Source organism: Dipodomys merriami, unplaced genomic scaffold, assembly GCF_024711535.1.
Source record: "Dipodomys merriami isolate MVZ:Mamm:240054 unplaced genomic scaffold, mDipMer1.0.p SCAF_65, whole genome shotgun sequence".
Lineage (NCBI taxonomy): Eukaryota > Metazoa > Chordata > Mammalia > Rodentia > Heteromyidae > Dipodomys > Dipodomys merriami.
The window spans coordinates 738,317-756,765 of NW_027206235.1; the positions used below are offsets into that span (position 1 = coordinate 738,317).

The window sequence follows — 18,449 nt, forward strand, 5'->3', positions numbered from 1 at the left end:
TCTCAGGCATAACTGGGGATTGCTTGCGTCCAGTGTGTCAACTGAGAGTGGCGATGGGGTTGGAGCCATTGAGTCTACTGCCTTCACCAAACTTTTCATACACTGACTGTAGTGATGTGCTACCCTCAGGAAGCCCCTGTTTTGAGGTAAGGGGTGCTCTATCCTCCAGAGTGTACAGAATCATGCGTGAAGTTTGTGTGTGTGTGTGTGTGTGTGTGTGTGTGTGTGTGTGTGTGTGTGTATGCGTACGCATGCACGCACACACACGCACACAGGTTCTCATTTACCTGTTGCCAGATTTACCTGATAATGTGTTACAGTGGGACTAAGGGAAGGACGGCTAGGGCTTGGTGTTTGTCCCATGTCCCTTCCTGGCCTCTATAGACTTGGTTATGGGTTTGAATCTGGGGATTGTGCCACCCTCCTCAAATACACTTCACCTGCTACAAAGAGGTCTTGTTCAAGGGATTCTTCAGCTTCACCTCCAGATTTCCATCTTCCTGGTCAGTGTCTAACCAAGTTCATAGGTCATTATCTCATGTCCATATTTGAGATAAGTGGGCTCCCATCTAAATTCTCATGAGATCCTAATTATGTGGGAGGATTTGTGTTTATGTGTGTACACAGTGTGCAAGAACACATATTCATGGTGCCAAATTAGCCTGAGCATGTGCTATAGAGAATCTAAGAAAAGGAAGGCTATGGCTAGGATTCTGCCCTGACTCCCTTTCTGCTGTAGCCTGTGTAGTTGGAAGGTCTGGGTTTGATGTTAGGGATGCTTTCTCCAAAGCCCACCAGTGCTTCAACTGATACAGGGAGATCTTGGTATTTGAATCAGCATTTGATTGTTAGCCCACAAATATTCTAAAATATTTTTTTCCAATTCAACAATTTTTATTGACACTATTTTTCTGTGGCACCACTTAATCTAGGTCTTAGTTACTTCACTGACCTCTAATGAGATCTTTCTTAAGGGCAAAATAAGATTTACATTTTTCTCATAGTATCTGGTACTGTGCTACATTATGTAAAAGTTTTATATCATTACTGGGTGTGGGAAGGGCGGGTCATGTATTTTAAGGTTAAATGTTGTGTTGGGTTTGTGGGTAACCTGCATAATTATGGTAGCAAGACCTTTTATCAAATGAGAATTCTTTTGTGATATCCTGACTTGTCAACTGCAGAAATTAAGGGGAAATCATTCTGTTGTTGTGGCTTCCGATGGAGAAATTTCCATCATGTGGAGAGTCACAGAAATGATGACCTGGATGAATGACTTGGAAGGTGAAATCACAGAGATGTGGCCTGAGCACTCTCTGAGTTCCGCAGTGCAAATGAAATTCCTCCTGAAGAAACTTGAGGTAATTATCTGAAAGCAGCTGAGCTTTTTTCACAGATCACTTGGAGGAGGCAAATTGAGCCAGTAGACATGGGGTGTGACTTACTTTTTATATGACTTTCTTATTTAATTGCTTTTACAAAGGACTTTTACTGACAGCATGTCACTTTTTGAATACAATGCATCTTGATCAATGTCATTGCATTCATCCTTCTCCCACATATCTCCCAACCCCATCTCTATGTTCTCAAGTTACCTGGTTTTATATTCACGCATATACATTGACTATTAGGACTGTGTTTGGTTACCCACCTTCTCTCCCTCCAATCACCATCCTCTACCCCTTGACCTCCTCCCACTCTCCACATATGGAACACATGTTTCAGCCTCCTGGTATTCAGTTTGTTAAACTCTGAGTTGTTTAAAGGAGTTACACTCTTTCAATCTTCCATGAGTATACCAGAATTTATTCAGCTTGTATGTATGCCTAGGACCCTGAATATGTTTTTTCATGAATGTTTATAATTTAGATCTAACTTCCACAGAGAGAAGACATATGTCTTTGTCTCTCTAACCCTGACATACTTAACACGATTTTTTCAAGGACAATCTATTTCATGGCAAATGATCTTTTGAGTAAGAGAACAAGGAAGAAGTCATTTTAGCTTTTTGCAAATAGATATGTGTTGCTTTTCCATGATATTTCATTTTGTGTGTATATAATTGAATATGAACCTAGTTGTTTGTGGGCAGTGTACTTACCCTTAGAAATGCTGAAGATAAAGGAGCCATGTTATTACTTTAAATGACCTCTCAGGCTTTGAGGAAAAGGAGAAGGAGAATGGCTTCATCATCAAAGATAATAGTATCAATAGATATTTTTGTTATTCCCTGTCACATTCTAACTTGAGTACATGATATAATACTTAAGTGACTCATGCTTGCATTTCTACCTGTCTTTGAGATCTTAGTTATGGAGTTTGTTTGGCAGGAAATTTCAAGAGATTTGTGCTCCAATTTTAGTAGTAGCCTTGGAGAAAAAGAAACTCAATGCTGAGGCCCTGAGTTCAAACCCCAGAATCAACACATTAAAAAAACTTATCTAGGGCTGGGAAGGTGGCTCAGTGGTAGAACACTTGCCTTGCATGCATGAGGCCCTGAGTTCGATTCCTCAGCACCACATAAGCAAAAAATAAAAGCCAGAAGTGGCACTGTGGCTCAAGTAGTAGAGTGCTAGCCTTGAGCTGAACAGCTGAGGGACAGCGCCCAGGCCCAGAGTTCAGGCCCCATGACCGGACCCCCCCAAAAAAATCTATGCAAGCTTTAGTAACAAAACACCTAACACTTGTTTATGCTCCCCTCAGATGTCTGCATAGGAAATGCCAGGTCTTTCCTGGATAAAAGAGTACAATTACTAAGCACAAAAAAAGAAGGTTGGCCTTGTGCAGTTTTCACATTCGTATAGAAGTTGGAGTTATCCAAGCTTCCCTAGGGTCTTGACAGTGCTCCAAGGAACAGAGAAGCTCTGTATATTTGTGACACTCCTTAAGGGCATAAAGAGTCTGTCTGGAGTACATCATTTCTGTTTCCCAGGATATTGTTTCCATGAGCTCTCAGGGTAGTTTAGAAACTTGCAAAGCTCTCCCAACTGACTCTCAGAGGAACTCCTGGCCAGAGAGGGGTCCTGATATTTGTTCCAATGACTTGTAGCATCCATCTATTTTTGTACACCCTCAAACTTTTCAGTCTGTTTGACATATGTCCTCCTTTTCACAAATGTGTAATGGCCAGAATCTCCACTCCAAACAGCATCCTTATGGGACATGGAAAAGGTAGAAAAATGCTGCTCACAGTGATTAATGTTGTAAGCATTGCATCTGCTAGGGGGAAATCCACTCAATGGGACAGTTTTCCATTCAGGATGTAGGTGTTTGTGCTCCTTGGGCATGCGTTTTAGGAGTTTTTGAATGGAGATGCACTACAACGAATGGATAGCAATCAGTGGGCTTTGATAGCCAGTTGTTGCTTTAGCTGAACACCTTCACAGATGATATTGAAAGCAAATTCTATGAGAGAATAGAGGTTGTAGAACACCTGGGAGTGATGAACCACCAATGGCACCAAGTAGATGGAATCCTATTAAATAAAAGATGCTTGAGAACACAGTTAGATGCATTATTTGGTCCTACAAGATACTACTTTCCAAAAAATTTTAAAAAGTGTTCAGATATTTTTATCACTGTGACTAAAATAATCTAAATTATAACCCCTTTATTATGTCTTATTTAGTATTCTTCATGGTTACATATAATGAGTATGAAAAATCTTACATCCTGCTTGGAATTTTAGAAGAAATTTTAGTTACGAAGGTGTCAAGTGCATTAAGTATAGTAATACCACCTGATTGGGAAGCAGAAATAAAACAGGATCATGGTCTGAGGCCAGGCCAGAGAAAAAACTGCTAAGACACCCATCTCAAAAAAATGAGCTGGCCATAATGGTTCACATGTGTAATCCTAGCTACTTATGTGGCAGGCATAGGTAGCCAGGTCTCAATCAATCTAGGATCAGCCCTGGGCAAAAAGCTCAAGACCTCAAATAAACAAAATGTCTAGAAGTATGTCAAAAGGAGTTGACTGCTAGCTGTTGTACTACCTAAGTCCTGTCTAGCAAGCACAGATCTTCTGAATACAAAACCCTCTGAATACAAAATTCCCCTCTCCCACCAAAAAGCCATTGTCCCATTTGAACATTTAATTTCAAGGCCACGGAGAGGTGGCAGATGGTGATATTCTCTTTAAAATTAGTTACTCAAAAGAGACAAAGTTTTTTAGGCTTTGAAAGAATTGAAAAGGAAGAAAAATGCATGTGATTTTTATTAGCACTCAAAGGCATGAACAGACAACGAGAGTGAGCAGAGAACTCACATCAAGGAATCCATGGCTAACAGATAACACTGAAAATCTTTTACCTCAGTTTCTACGTGTTGCTCACTGCAGTACAGAGACTATACAATGTCAATGGGATACCAGCAGAAAAAATGAGATATGAGAGTTACAAATGGTCAATATTCATCATTTTCTTGATTAATTTCTCTCTTGAGGGGCATTTGGGCTGATTCACTAAGCATGGTTGTGCTGAAAGCTTTATTATATCCTGGTTTGTAATCTTTTGGGTAAATCCCCAGGAGTAGAGTTGCTGGATCATAGGGTCATAGGTAGTCAAAAGTAGGGTGAAGGGAGGAAAGGTTGGAGAATGAAGAGGAGGAAAAGGGGAAAATGTAGAGAGGATTCCAGTAAATATCCTACCATTAATTGAGAAGAGTGTGGGAAGGTTTGTGAAGGGGAGGGATTAATGAGAATGTTGAAAGTGGTGGCATTGATCAAGGCATATTGTATTCATAAACTGCTTTGTTTAATGACAACTCTGCTATGTAAAACAATAATTTAAAAAATCATGTTCCTAAAGTGATAAGCAATTACCAGCAATATTATGAGAATTTGTTCAGATGATCTCTAGGGTCCATAAATAAGACTTTTTTGATTAGGATGAGTTTTAGAACAACAGTAATTGTACAGACCATATTAAGAAAATTTGATGATTTCCAGCTATTCAAAATAATGATTGCTGGATATATGGCTCAAGTGGCAGAGTGATACCTAGTGAGAAAACGTGTCAAATATTTAATTCAAGTCCTGATCTCAAACAAAATAAAAACAATCAAGAAAAGTAGGGCAGTTTATTGGGCACTGGTTGCTCATGCCTTTAATTATACCTTTAATTGCAAGCTGAGATCTGAGGATCTCAGTTCAAAGTCAGCCTGGGCAGGAAAGTCTGTGAGACTCTCATCTCCAATTCACTGCCAAAGAAAGCTGGAAGAGGTATAGGGCTAGCCTACAGTGAAAAGCTCTGGGACAGAACCAAGGTTTTGACTTCAAGCCTTAGAATAGTGCATATAAATACACAGAAGAAGTGAGGCACTCAGGTTCTGGTGAAAATTCTTCTATGTGCTGGTAGTCTGTTGAGAGGGAATTACAGTGTGAAAAGCAGTGTGGATATTTGGTGATCCCTGGTTTCTTATCCAGGAGCTGCAGTGCAGTGTGTAGAAGACAAGTCTTTCTTCAGAATTTCGCTCTCTTGGATGGATTCCCCAATTTGCTCTAAGTTATTGAAAAGTAGAACCGAGTTAGGGATATATTTCATAATATGTCAGAGTAACGTTTCCTAGATTTTTTTGTTTACCTTAAGATCTTTACAAATTACTTTTAGTAAATCTGAAAAATCTAGCAATTGACTATTGTAAGTAGATGAGTTTTTCAGTTCAGGTGATCAAATATAACATATTGTATTGCAATTGAGTGCTTTCTTTTTTAAAATTACATTATTACATCTTCTGTAATTAATATAAATAAATGAAACAAACTACTGGAATATTCTGGATCTTGGCTATGGACTGGTGTTTGTAACCTAAAATCAAGAATCCGAATATTGTAATCAAACGTGAGACCCTCCCAGTTTTATAAATAAAGTTGTATTTGAACATAGCCTCATCCAACTTTTGTATGTTCTCATGATGCAAGGCAAAGTTGAGTAGTTATTATTGAAGACCATATGGCCCACTCTTTACAAAACATGTTTGTTGACCCTGTCCTAGAATATTACAGCACACTCCTAGTGAGCATGTGGATACTATGCAAGATGTTTAACATATAGTTGGTCTAGAGGATGTCACTGGAATATTTTTTTTTAATTTTTATTTTTGTTATTGTTGTTGTAGTTGTTGTTGGGGAAGGGGGATCATCAAGCTTGAATTCTGGGCCTGGGCATTGTCCTGGAGCTTCATGTCCAGGGCTAACACTTTATCATTTTGAGCCACAGCTTTACTTGTGGGGTTTTGCTGCTGCTGCTGCTGCTGCTGCTGCTGCTGCTGCTGCTGCTGCTGCTGCTGCTGCTGCTGCTGCTGTTGTTTGTAGATAATTGGAGATAAGAATCTCAGGGACTTTCCTACCCAAGCTGGCTTCCACTCTTGATCCTCAGCTCTCAGTCTTCTGAGGAGCTTGGATAAAAGCTGTGAGCCATTGATGCCTGGTTAATTTCTTTTTTAAAATTTGATAATTTTTGTTTTCATCTGATTTCATATTCTATCAAAATATGTGCGGAATACCTTTTTCCACAGACTCAAGTCTCCTATCACTCTTTCCTGGGGGCTGTCCTGCAAAAGCGTCCTCAACCACTATGAACTCTATAAGGGGCCCTTATGGCAGCTGAGTGTCCAGGGCAAAGGTGGCAGAGGAGGCAGTGACACCTGGGGATTGGGCAGGGGCAGGGCATACATAGAGGAAAGTGAGCACTGCTTGTATGGGCAGCCTCAGTTCAGGAGCAGACAGCCCAGGGGGTTGATGTCACGGGCAGCCCTGGGGGCTCTGTCGGCTGCATGGAGGTAGCAGTGGTGCTGCTGCTGCATCTCCTTGCCTGCCATCGTCTCCATTGTCCCTGAAGCGCAGGTGCATGGGCTCCACCTTGAGCGAAGGGGCTTAGGGCAGCCGCTGGCAGTCCGGGATTTTCTGCCAGGCCTGTTGCTCATCCTGCAGGCAGCCAGAAATTCACACAGGCCATCCAGATGAGGTCGGCATGTGTACAGCCACTGACTGTCTCCCTGAGGCGCTTGACCTGGTGGAGAATCCAGTCCTTGGGTGCTCAGCTGGCAGCGGGGGGCTCAGGCTGCTGAGTAGCATCTGGTACTCCCAGCTGCTGGGCAGGGCCCAAAGACCAGACCTCAGGCAGTAGCTGCAAGGTCGAGGCACTGGGCAAGGCGTGGTGCGATGAGCCAAGGTGCCCAGGTCCCTGAGGCCTTGCTGTCTGGTCTCCACTGCCAGCTTGGAGGTTCACAGCCTGGTGGCTGCCCCCTGCTGCTGTATGGCTTTCCAAGGATTCTAGCCTTAGCAGGGTGCTTGGAACCAGAGGCCTCATGTACAGCCCTCCTCCTTTTCACACTGCAGCAGAATTGTGGACCATAACAAGCTGCGCTGACCCGCCCCATTTTGCAAATTTGGTGTTGGAGATGCTGACCTGTGGCCCACAGACCCTCATAGCAGCGGTCTTGGAGCCCAGGAGGCAGTGCCTTTGGCACCCCATCTTGGACAAAAGGACCAGGAGTGGCAGAGGCAAAGAGGCCGGAGTGGCTTTGCAAATGATTTAAGTACACTTTATTTGGGAGTATACTGTCTTCTCAATATGTGTAACATATTAGTTTTGTTAGGTGAATATGTGGCCATGTCTACATTGGTATTATAAAGAGAATGTACAGAGGGATTAAATTACATGAGTCAGATAATGAATACATTTCCTTTTGTATAGTGCCTTCTTTTCCCTCCCTCCCTCCAAGCCCCTTCCTCCCATTAATTGAATATTTAAGGAATTCTCTGAGGAAATATGGACTAATGTACAATAAAATCTTTATGACAGTAGAGGCTTGACCCAATCACATTTATTTTTTTGTAGAATACAGAAATCTATTTTCTGCAATGAAGAAACAACCACGAGCTAACCTTGGAGACTGGAGGGAAGTTACTGGGCACCCTAACCTGGGCACTAAGGAGAAGATCAATCAGCCTGAAAGGATGCCTGAAAGAACACAGAACTGCAGCAGGTCCAGAGCATTGTAGAGGTGGCATTCACTTACTTTTCTACTGATGATATTCACATACCATCATAGTTTTATTTGCTTTATAAAAGAAAGGAAAGTTTAGAAAGTTCAGCATTGGGAATTTTCCAATGTAAAGGCAAGGCTTACTAACAATTATGTTGTGCTCAATAATAATACAGTATGGAAAAAGGATCAGTGTAGAGTATATAAAAACCTTAAGTACTGTGAAGATACTCTTTTATGAATCATGAAACTTTGTCCATGGAGCACAAATCTAATTTTATATGTTTTACAGTCCTGGGATATAATACATACAGTTTTCTGCTATCATTAGAAAAGGTACAGTTCCACATAGTGAAATCCTACATGATTTAGAACTAATTAAGGAGTGTTTTATTCTGTGTCATTAGTAGAAAAATGATTGTTTTGTTTGGCCCCAAATAGCAAATTATTCTCAATGATTATGAACTATTTTGAACCTAATAAAGCTGTTTTGAATTTGAGTTCATTTTTTTTTCTGCCAGTTCTGCTGGGACATGAACTCAGTGACTGGGTGCTGCCCTGTAGCTTTATAGCTCTTGGCTAACATTCTACTGCTTGAGACACTGCTATAGTTTTTTTGCTGGTTAGTCTTTTACTGGTTGGAATAAGAGACTTATAGATGGTTTTGCACCAACTGGCTGCAAACCATGATCCTCAAATCTCAGCCTCCTGAGTGGCTTGGATTACAAGCATGAACCATCAGTATGTGACTTCTGTTATGCTTCTTCATAGTAAATTTTCTCAAATGAGCCCGAAAATGTATCAATATGTGCATCCATGAATGAGTGAATACATTTATTTCTTCTGTGAAGTAAGTCATAAACTAAATAAGATTAAATAGTTTTTTTTTTCAAATCTGAGAACAAAACCCAGGGCCTGGCACTTGCCAGCAAGTGCTCTTCCATTTAGCAAAATCCCCAGCACCAAAATTAAGATTCCTAACTCTGAATAACCCAAGATTCAGATACGCAGTTGAAGCTAGTTAGTTGACTACTGAATAGAATGAAAACATAAATCACAAGTTGAAAGTGCATGAAGGCTAGGAAAATGTAGGCTCAGACAAAAAATTCCATTCCTCTTCTCTCTGCTTCCTGTCTTAACCATTTTTATCCAATCCTAGGGCTTGAATTCAGGCTTTGGGCATTGTTCTGAGCGTTGTTTGCTTAAGGCTAGCACTCTAACACTTCTAGCTTTTGCTATTTATATCTTACTGAGGAATCAAACTCAGGGCTTCCTGGCTGCTAGGCAAGCACTCTGCCACTAAGACACATTCTCAGCCCTCACTTTTTGTTTTTGAGACAAAATATTCAGCTTCAGCTCAGGTTGGCCTGTGTCCATTGTTTTTAGTATTAATTGACTGATGAGAATATGCAATGTACAGCTTCCTTGTATCAATGTCTGCTATCTAATTGTTTCTTGGTGTAGGCCTTTAAGTTAGGTAGTGTATGGTTTCAGTTCCTCAGTTTCACAGTGGATAGAATACTAATAGTGATAGAAATATGTTTTTAAAAGAACTCCTGAGTGAGGTCTAAAATGTCATAGCATGAATTAAATCTTGGATGTTAATGGACTTTTTGTCTACCCTTTTTATAATTTATTGGTTACTAACTATTTTAATTGATATTACACAGGTAATATATGGAGGATTTACAGTTACTTTTGACTGATTGATTGAATGAATTAGAGTGATCCCTTATCTATGGAGGGAGTCACATTCCAGATACCCTTGACATAGATGATAATCCTAGAGGTATCAATAAGTAAACTGAAATAATCACAAGAAACTGCATTTATTTTTTGTGTTGGTCCTAGGGCATTAATCAAGCCCTGACTGCTGTCCCAGAGGGTTTTTTTTTTTTTAATTTTAAGTATGACTATTACCCGATGATTTTAGCACATAAGAAAAAAATATACTCATGATGCTGAGATATAAAGACCTCTGATTGAGCCCCACTTGGCCTAGAAAATGCGTGGGACACTTCTCTCCCCAAAAGAGATGGAAGTGGTTCTGTGCCTCAAGGGGTAGAGGAACAGCTTTGAGAGAAGAAGCAATAGCATCATGCCAATTCACTGAGTTCAAGTCTCAGTATTGTTATACATACACCAGAGTGTGTGTATAACACACACACACACACACACACACACACACACACACACACACACACACACAAGAGAAAAAAGAAAAGGAAAAACCCTGATAAGTTAATTAAGACACCTAATGTGATAAAGAGGAGGAAGCTTGAGGAATCATTTCTGTATTATTAGATTATTAAACCACAATCTACAGGTAATTTAAAGTATACAAATATAGCTGGTTCACCAGAGTTTCATTCTTGTTAATCTGTGAGTGTGTATGTGTATGCATATGTGTGCTCACATACCCTAGTACTAGCGCCTGAATTCAAGCCCTTATTCACTTCCTTAACTTTTTCTTTCAAGGTTGATGCTCCCCACTTGAGCTCTATCTCTAATCTGGCATGCCTGTAACTCTAGCTACTTAGGAGATTGAGACCTGGAAGATTGTAGTTTGAAGCTCCCTAAAGCAGAAAAGTCTGTAAGATTGTCTCCAATTAACCAGAAAAAATATTGAGAGCAGAGGCATATCTCAGCAATTTTTCTGAGGTAACCTTGGACCTTTTCTTTCTTTATTCAGTGCTTATGTAACATACAGAGTCATATAGCTGCTTAATGTATTCAACTTATAGACACATATGAGCATGTATATAATTTTATAATATGCACATCAAGAGAAAATATACATATTTTTGTTTTTATGATCAGTCCACATATCTACTAGAAGGTGTGGAGTTCCTCACTCACCCACTGCTGTGCATATGCTATTATTCAATTATCCGAATATCTTTGTATAGGATTCTATGTGTGTACCCAAGCACGTGTGTACCTAGATTAAACTCATTTCCTTGCACTTGTTAGACAAGTGTTAGACAGCTAGCCCTGTTTATAACAGTTACTTTTGAATGAATATCATGCATTCCCTAGGTTGTGTTAGAACGCAGTGTTAGAATGCCTCTCATACATACCTGGAAGCACTTATTGATTGAGAATGGGATCTTTTTTCCCAGCTGTGGGGCTTGAAGTCAGGGTTAAGCACTGTCCCTTAGTTTCTTTTGCTCAAGGTTAGAGCTGTACCACTTGAGACTCTTTTTCTGTTTGTGTGATACTGAGGAATCAAACCCAGGGCTTCATGCATCCTAGGCAATCATTCTACCACTAAGCTACATTTTCAGCCGAGACGGGGATCTTGATAATTGTTCCCTATACAATCCTGAACTCTGGTTTCCAAGTAACTATTTTACAGGGGTGTGCCACTACACTAATTGTAATTTTTAAAATTTTATATATTTCATTTTCTCCTTTTTATTGTTAGTACTGGGCCTAAAAGTTGTTCATCCTGTTTTTCTTTTTCTTTTTTCTTTTTTTTTTTTTTTGGGTCCGGTTGTGGAGCCTGAACTCTGGGCCTGGGCACTGTCCCTCAGCTCTTCAGCTCAAGGCTAGCGCTCTACCACCTGAGCCACAGCGCCACTTCCGGCTTTTTTCGTTTTGCTTATGTGGTGCTGAGGAATCGAACCCAGGGCCTCAGGCATGCAAGGCAAGCGCTCTACCACTGAGCCACCTTCCCAGCCCTCATCCTGTTTTTCAGAACTTTTTTAAAGGGAAAATTGGTTTCAAGAATTATTCTGGGGGTGTTTTGGTTTCTGTTTTGTGCTGTGCTGAAAGATTTATTCCTGGCTGGTGGAAATCTCTCATGGTGGGTGGTGAGTAAACTGTGGAGCATTGATAGGGTGCTATGTGTTACCTTGTTTGTCCTTTTAGATTTTCATTTAGATGTGTTGTTCCTCAAAATAATTCCTTTACTAAAGCAGGATTGTCCTTTTATTTTTGAGACCTATTGTAGCCCAGGCTGATCTTGAACCCATGATGTTCCGGATCAACTTCTTGAATGGTAGGATAACAAATGTGTAGCATCACTCATAGCAGGAATGTTATGTGATTAGTACACACTTCTACTCAACTGCCTTTAGTTTGATACCATGGCCAGTGTTTACAAAGTATTGTTCTATATTGGAAGATATCTTTAGAAAGCATATCTTGCTCTAGGTAACTGAAGAATGTAAAAGGGTAGTGGTATGCATAGTACCTAATTACACAACATTCCAGAGCAGGCCAAGAAGACTGTTGGGAAGGACAAAGGTAAAGAGTAGTATGAATTATTATCATGGGCTTGGAGTACAGTGATGCAGGAAAGAACTTATACAGGTAGAATCCTGTGAGGGTTGTGGAAGTAGAACAGGTATTTTCCAGGTATATCAAATGTGAGAATGTCCAGGAGGAGGGACAAGCATTTTATGAACCTTGGAGAGGCAGAGCAGCAGAGAACTGGATGGATGGAAGCAGAGTGGAAAAGAAAACAGAATACTCTTTGGGAGTTTGTATGTTTACTAATTTATTGCTTGCATAAAGCATCAACCCTACCAGCAACAGAGGAAGCTGCCCATCCCAGCCCCATGTGTGTGCTGGAATGGGTGGGGCTACTGAGAAAGTAAGATGTGGAAATTCAGAACACACCTGAGCCTGGGTCATTCTATAAATTCACTGTGGAAGAGTGTACCTAGATTTGCCACATATGAAATTACACTTGTTAGGGAAGCATGAAACTGACAGACCTTTTAATATTACTTAATTTTAAGTAGGTTCTTGTAGGTTTTCTTGGGCTGTTGACTGTAGCCCTGCTAGTTATGCCTCCCATACATACTGGAATGACAGATGTATGCCACTACATCTAGCAAATACTGATTGAGATAGGTTTCTTGGTTAAAAAATATTTCCTTGAATGGTCTTGAACCATAATATTCTCATTGTGTCTTTAAAATACCACTGAAGAAAAGGTTAACCAATGTATCCTTGTCCTCAAAAGTTAATCATGCCTCTAATAAGGATTTGCCTTCTCAAAGCAGGGTAACACCTCACAGAAGTGTTATATCAGAAGGACAAAAGTACAACCAATGGACTAATCACCAGGCAGCCAGAAAGAATATGAGCCTGGCTTCTCTTGGCTGGGAGATCTTTATCTTTGTAACAGAATTAGGCTTTACTTTTCCTTTATAAGGTCAGTTAGCAAAAGATCAATACAAAAATAAACAATTTGCATTGAGCCTCCTATGTAGAAGATTCTAGTGACAATATCTCCTCATGGGCTTTGAGAACCCAGTCTTTGGTGTGACAAGCTTGGTGGGCTTCAAGAAGTGCTTTCTATACACACAAAAGCAGAATCTGCTTCCCATGTTCCCTTGTAAGACTGTTACACTTGTATGGGATTTTAGAAGTCAAACATATGTTTGAAATCCTGATTTTCACAGCCAGTTGACTTACCAGTTTCCATTTTAGCTTCTTTTTTCAATGTTATGATAATTTCTTAGTAAACAAAGTATATAACAATAGTACCCAAGGAAACTGAAATACAATAATTATTTTACACTCTCTATATTTGTATTCTATCACTATCTTATATTCAATCAATAATTATCTGATAGCCTTCAATGGCTTTGTCAAAGACCCCAGTGGCCTAAACTTTGCCTAGTTTGTGTCAGCTCCATTCTTCATGTTAGCTGGCTTTGCTGTGGCATGTGGCTCCCAATTATCTTATCACCTTTCCCTGCTCAAACTTTTTGGTTATTTCTTCCCTTATCACCCCAGCTTCTTTGTCCAGGTGAAGAGGTCTCTAGGCACATTTGGACATACTGGAGGCTCCGTTGGTTTCTCACTTCCTTCCATCTTCACTAAAACGAGTATCTTTCTGGCCACTTGGCATTAAATGTTAACTACATGATACCAGATTTCCATTGTGTATGCCCAGCCAGGCCTTTCCCTTCTACTTCACACCATGCATTAAGATGAGTGAAATGTTTTTATATGCAGGGAAATAGAAATGGAGACTATCATGCTGAGTGAAGTAAGCCAGGTTAAGAAAGATAAAGGTCACATGTTTTCTGTAATATGTAAATACACAATCTAAAAGATAAACATGTAAACACACAGAGAATCATATATAAATACATTTATAGAATATGTCTATATGTTTGGGAATTTTTGAGGGAATTAGTAGGATTAGGGAAGGATAAATAAATGTTATTTGGCATCTGTGCATGGCAATGATGACAAAGGAATCTCACCGAAATCCGTTGAATATTGAAAAGGAAGCTAGATGGGGAAAGGGAGAGTCAGGCCATCAGTATGATTAAAAATACTCAATATAAGTTTGTAAAATTTTATGGTGAAATTTCTTAAATACTATTGTTATGCAATTTAATTAAAATGAGATATAGGAATGCTAAACAACTATTATATGTGTGTTTTAATGGAAGTGAGAAGGACAGAGAGGGCAAAGGTGGGAAAACATGTTCAAAATAGGTAGTTTTTTAATGCATGTAAAAAATGACCAACAAAGCATGTTGACATTGATTTGAGAAAAGTCTGTAGATGTGTGAGAGTGATGGAGGAAATGAGTCTCATAAAGATACAAATCAAATCCTTGGAAGAATGTGTGCTAATCAAAAAGTGAGAAAAAATTACTACAGATTTATGTGCTATTTTTCTTATTTCATATGCTAGTACATCTTTTTTAATTTTGAGAGAAATAGATTTGGTTGTATATAAATGTCATAATTCTAATCTAGGAGTTAAGATTTTCTCCCCACTCCATCTGCACAACCATATATTCCATTCCCAAAAGAATTCCATTGTCAGATATATATTGCTAGAACCTTTCCCATGCATGTACAAACTTCTATGTCCATAAGTATAAAATACATACATCAAATGTTACCAATTATATCATATATAGGTTGCTTTTCACTTGATAGAGCAACCTGTGGTTTTCACTCTATATGTCACTTTGTACTTAATCAGTCTATACATGATCAGTGGCCATTTCAATGGTTTTAAATTATTTTAGACACATGTCATTCCTGCTAATGTCTTTCCAGTAGTGAAGCATAAGAGTATCAGTGGAGCACAAGGAAAGTGGCTACACAGTTTCCCATTCCCTCCCCTCTCCTGCCATTCAAATTTGTGATAGTGACTGCCAAAGAAGTATGACTATAATTTTTTTTTTTATAAAATGCAGGACCATCTGCCAAGTAAATAGTCCCTTTTAAGAGAATGTGAAAATCAGTGGGAGTTAACATTTGTGAGCATTAAATGTTGACATATGACTGAGTTTTCTAATACATAGTTAACTTTGTGTGTGTGTGTGTGTGTGTGTGTGTGTGTGTGTGTGTGTGTGTGTGTGTGTGTGTGTGTCTGTGCTTCTGTGTGTCTGTGTATCTCTGTGTATATGTATGTATTTTCTGGACCTGAGGGTGAAATCAGAGCCTGAGTGCTGTCCTGGAGCCTTTGTACTTGAACCATAGTTCCATTTCCTATTTTTAGTGTTTAACTTGAGATTAGTGTCTCAGGGACTTCCCTGCTTGTCCTGAGTTGGATCCTCACATCTCAGGCTCCTGAGTAATTAGGATTACAAGCTTGAGCCACAGATGTCTGGCCATTATCTCTCATTGGTTCTCAGAATGACATTTTTCTTTTTTTGCTGCAAAAACTGGCAGTGGCCACTTCATTGGCCCGGATAGAACAGGAGCATCTTCAGAGATTGTGTTTGGGGCCTAAGTGAATGTAAATAATATCTTCCCCACCAGCTAATATGTCCTCATCACTGTCTAAATAATTTCTTTTAGATATATTGTCTTATTATTGTACAAAATAATGGACTCCATTATATTTTCCTATTTTCATACTACTTATTTTCATAATATTCACTTTCATTACACTCTTTTGCCTGTCTCCCCCCATGGTTGCTTCTTGTTTTTACATTTTTCTCTCTCTCTCCCTCCCTCTCTCTTACTCTCGCTTTTTCTCTCCTTCCCTCTCTTTCTCTCTCTTTCTCTGCTTGCCTCTCTGCTAGTATTTGCTTTACACTTTCTACCTGCACTCCCCCTTTTAAGCAAAGCCTCAAGTTCTGGGTTTTTGCTTATTAATTGGAATTAAGAATTTTAGCCAGGCATCGGTGGCCCTCACCTGTAATCCTAGCTAGTCAAGGTGCTGAGATCAGAAGATTGCGCTTCAAAGCCAGCCTGGGCAGGCAAGTGCATGAGACTCTTATTTCTAAATAACCACCAGAAAACCAGAAATGGCTATGTGGCTCAAGTGGTAAGGTGCTTGCCTTGAGCTGAAGAGCTGAGGGGTAGTGCCCAGGCCCAGAGGTCAAGCTTCATGTCTTACCAAAAATAAAAGTGTTTCCATAGATTTTTCTTTCAAACCATGATAATAAATTACATTTGTTCATGTAGATAATATAGGAATTTAGTATTGTTGGGTTATTAACAACTACTTAAATTATTTTTGAAAAATCATAATGAACTATGCTTTATGAATCTCATCTTATTCTGAAATATTACAAAAACAGTAGAGTTCTTCTATAGGGTCCCAATGTAATAGGAAGCCCTGTTCTATATCAGAAGTATCTATCAACCATTTCTTTCTCCTGTATCTTATTTTACATCTATTCAATTATTATTTTTATTTGTCAATTATCTTTCAGTAGTTGTACAAAGGAGTTGCCATATAACAAAAGCAGTTTATGAATACAGTGCATATTGATTTGTGCCACACCTACAATAATCACACCCCCCTCTGACCCACCATTCCCTTATATTTCTTAGTTTTGCAGTATAGGCAATGAATTCCTTTTTAGCAAATTTAGTTTTATTTATTTATTTATTTATTTATTTATTTATTTATTCATTTATTTATTTATTTATTGTCAGGCATGGGGTTTGAACTCTGGGATTGGGCATTATCTCTCAGCTGTTGCACTCAAGATGAGCACTCTACCACTTGAGCCAGAGCGCCACTTCCTGTTTTTTAGTGGTTTATTGGAGATAAGGGTGACATGGAGTTTCCTGCCCGGGCTGGCTTTGAACTGAGACCCTCAGATCTCAGCTTCCTGTGTAGCTAAGATTACAGGCCTGAGTGGCCTGTGCCCAGCTGATTATAGTTATTTTAAAGAGGTTGTGTAGAGGGATTTCATTTGCATAAGTCAGATGAGAACATTTCCTTTCATACAACATCTTCTGTTCCCTCATTTTCTCCCAATGAGCTTGACTACATTCTGCCCCTTCCTCCCTTCATTCGTCTACCCTTTCCCCACCCTCTTTTTGATGTACCCCAATTTCTTGCATTAATATTCTCAGGCTTTGTCCTAGTCTTTCTAAAGATTATACTACTAGGGCCACATTGGCAGCAGCGATGGTGGAGCAGGAAGGCTCTCACAATGAAGCCCACAATCACATGCAAGTTAAGCTGCATGGAGAAAAGCGGCCAGTATGGGGCACACCAAATGTACTGGACCATCTTCTTCAGGTACATGTCCCAGAGCAAGCCCTCTGAGGCCCAAGAGCTCATGTGCTCAGGAGCATACTGCTGTTCTTCCCTCATGGCCAGCAAAACAGCACAGCAGAGCTGTCCATGCTGGTGTTGGAGTCCCTGAAATGGATGTAGATGGCAGAAATGGATGGAGTGTCTGGCTAGGGTGTTCAGTTGATGGACCCCTTCTCCAGAGCCCTGAAGTGTTCCAGTTGGGGTTCCTGGAAATGGGGCCATCCTTAGCTCCTTCCATTTTGGGCCCTGACCCTGTGGAAAGAGCCGAACTACTGGGAATCTTGATACTACTTTCTACACTCCACAGACGGTGAGGGCTGTGCCAACATGCTGGTGGAGGACTCCACGGCCCACAGCTTCCATGGCAAGTGGACATACTTGTGGCTCAGGCAGTGCTGCAGTTTCTCTATTGGAAAACAAAACCAGGTCTGTGGTCTTCATCATGTATGCACAGAAGCAACATCCATCAAGCACGGGCCGCCCTCCATCCAATCCCTGCTCCACTTCATCTGATTTCTGCTGCTGGCCTTGGATGGCAGCAAGCTAACCACGTTCATGGTGCTGTGAGAGCAGTTCCAGCCCTCCCTGTGCAGGTACCCAATACATGACAAGTAGCTCGACAGGACAGAACAGGACAGGAGAGTTGTCCCTCAGGGTACATCCCAAGCTTTTGTCTTCCTATGGAGGCAGTTGGCCACGTCCTGGCCTCCCTTAGTTACTCTATCACCTACAATTTTTCTTAGTTATGCTCTATGTATTAAAAACTTCTTTAAAGACAAGTTATTCTGTTCATGGAGTTCATACTCACAGCTCTAAATACTGAGATGCCTAAAATATATCATTCTGCTTTGAGTAAATTCCCTCCAAAAGGTTTTCCAATTCAGAAGTTTATCTTTAATGGATTTTATAAAACCTTTCAAATGTTATACAAAAAAATAAGGACTAAGTAAATGAACGATCAAGTACTTA

At 40.0% G+C, this 18,449-nt stretch overlaps 1 pseudogene; it reads left to right on the top strand.

The window, feature by feature from the left end:
- Window positions 1–17,373: 17,373 nt before the first annotated feature.
- The window catches only part of LOC138815557 (Golgi to ER traffic protein 4 homolog pseudogene), a 37,848-nt pseudogene continuing 36,772 nt past the window's right edge, over window positions 17,374–18,449 (top strand).